The sequence below is a fragment of the Sorex fumeus genome, unplaced genomic scaffold (assembly GCF_029834395.1).
Source record: "Sorex fumeus unplaced genomic scaffold, SorFum_2.1 ptg000072l, whole genome shotgun sequence".
NCBI lineage: Eukaryota > Metazoa > Chordata > Mammalia > Eulipotyphla > Soricidae > Sorex > Sorex fumeus.
In genome coordinates this window covers 22,650,610-22,653,230 of record NW_026606129.1, presented here as the reverse complement: position 1 = coordinate 22,653,230, position 2,621 = coordinate 22,650,610, and the positions used below count along the sequence as shown (strand labels likewise).

The 2,621-nt window shown below is 36.1% G+C and overlaps 1 pseudogene; it reads right to left on the bottom strand.

The window, feature by feature from the left end:
* Positions 1–1,089: 1,089 nt before the first annotated feature.
* On the bottom strand, positions 1,090–1,188 carry LOC130038006 (uncharacterized; annotated as a pseudogene).
* Positions 1,189–2,621: the final 1,433 nt, after the last annotated feature.

Below are 2,621 nucleotides of genomic sequence, written 5' to 3'. Positions count from 1 at the left end.
TTATAAACTGGGCAATTTAAACAACAAATATTTATTTCTTGTCAAATTTGAGAAGTCCAAAATCAAAATATCAGCAGATTCAGCATGTGATGAGGACCCACTTTCTCTTTCACAGAAGTAATCCTTCACCGAGATGAAGGGACAAATGAGATCTCATAAGGGTACAGGTGTATTTGTGAAGGCTTTATATTCATAACTGAAATATTTGACTTAATACTATCACATTGGAGATTAGGATTCTATATGTAAATTCTGGAGTAAACTCAAGTAGTCTATAGACTATGTCCTTTGATAATCAGTTTTACAATTTTATAAAATATATAAGCCATAGTCAGAATAGTAGCCCAAAAGTATATGAATTTGTTTGTATATTGCAAGAATATATACACTAGGAAAGTTAGTAGGAAATCCTAATCAAGAGGAAAATCAGTTAAACAAATTATGATACATTCATATAAGGCAATGTTTAATACGCTACAGAGATGTTTTCAGACCCCACACCAGGCTGTCTTATTTAGAGCAACTCAGACAGGTGCGGTGAGTCCCCGCTTAGCACCCCATCAAAGCCCCAACAGCCAAAAACCTACAGAACTCAATCACTTCCATGCTCACAGCTGATTTCCACAGGCTTGGCTGAGCTTCATCCAGGGGTGAATCTGCTGAAAAACCCAGTATGTGGGACTTGTGACCAAAACCTCCAGGATCTCACGGAGTTGGGAATGGGCGACCTCCCCCCGATCTCCCTGTGCTTCCAGTAGCCTGGTAGTCATGCCCAGTAATTGACTCTGGCATCATATAAGTACATTTAATGGCCATTATTCAGAGACTCAGAAATAAATCTCTTAGAAGAGAGTAACACTTCGCAAAGGTGCTTCCAGATCCCAAAGTCACATCCAGTTTTTAAAAATTAATCAATTTAATTAAATTAACCTCAGCTGTATCACCATATTTAAAAATTTAGAATTTCTGGAGTGCATGGGTGCATTAATAGCTCCACGACAACTAATACTCTATACCACTGCTGTACCAAAAGAAGGACTTAATGGCTCCAGGGTGAAGTACAACAATCTTCACACGCTTTCCTCTAAGGAAACTTTTTGGATCATTTTTAGTGGATTATTCATAACAAGATATTAAACTGATAAGAACAGATACTACACTTGATCTTAGCCAAAAGGCTGGAGCGATAGCACAGCGGGTAGAGCGTTCGCCTTACAAGCGGCCAACATGGCCGACCCGAGTTCGATTCCTCCGCCCCTCTCGGAGAGCCCGGCAAGCTACCGAGAGTATTCGATATGCCAGACACAGTAACAACAAAGTCTCCAATGGAGACGTTACTGGGCCCGCTCGAGCAAATCGACGATCAACGGGAGGGCCTTTACCTTACCTTTATTCATAACAAGCAATACAAAATAAATTATTTAATTCCTGCTTTGGGGTCAGGCTTTGGTGGTCGGGGTGGAAACATTTGAAATGTGATGATGGTGGGAAGGTGTAATGGTGGTGGGATTGGTGTTGAAATATTAAACATAATAAATTGTTATAAACAATTTATAAAATACATAATTAAATTTTAAATGGCAATGCTAAGAAAATTGAAATTGCAAAATTAGTACTTATTTGGACATGGAAAAGTAGCCATAAGGCATAAAAATTTCAAGTAGAAAATGCATATTTTCTTTATCAGTGGAAGCTCATAATTCTATACAGCTACAAAAAATTCATATTTTGTTTATTTTACTTAAGAAGTATTTTAATTTCTTACAATTAACATAAATTACTTTCACAATAAATAAAGAAAAATACTTCCTTGTATGTTTATTCAATTCCTCTGTAACATAAGCCAACCTCCTATATTTTCTCCTGGTGAGTACTATCACTTTTTCACTCCAGTCTGTTTGATTTCAACCAAATAATGCTTTTTAACCTCCTGCTGTCAAAGCTCAATATTTTTCTGGTCTAAAATCTTCCTTAGCCTACTTGTCCTACTCTATTCATCTTTCAAGATTCATCTCTAATTGCTCTTTTAAGTCTCCTGTGACTGCGGAATCTGAATTGCTCAAGCATTCCTTTATTTGTCCTAGAGTTTCTTCACCTTAGGTTCAAATTTCCCATGGGAAGCTTTCTCTATATTCTCAAATCCAAGGAAATTTTAGCACAGCTTTCAGCAGATGGACAGAAAAGACTCCAATTATTTTTATTTTTAATCTATAAATTTTTATTTGTATAATATCTAGATATTTTATTATTTTTTTAAAACATAGTTTTAATTTTATACTTTTTTTTCATATCTGGTTCCTCTCCCTAAAAATGTTAGACATTGAGAATAAGAATGAAAATATGTGCATTTTTATTCAATTAAAACTTGTACAGTTCAAAATACACAACACATATGTTGATTTGATGAATAATTGTACCCACAATAGTGGGTAGATATATATGCAAATTTAAAAGACTCGGTGCTCAAAAAAAATCAATGTGGGAAAGAAGTTAAACAGCAAAATGATTTTTTGGTTTGGGGCACACCCCTGGGAGTTCTCAGGATTTACTCCAGGCTCTGTATTCAGGGACCACTCCAGCAGTGCTGGGGACCAAAGTCGTTTCAATATGTTGTACCTGCA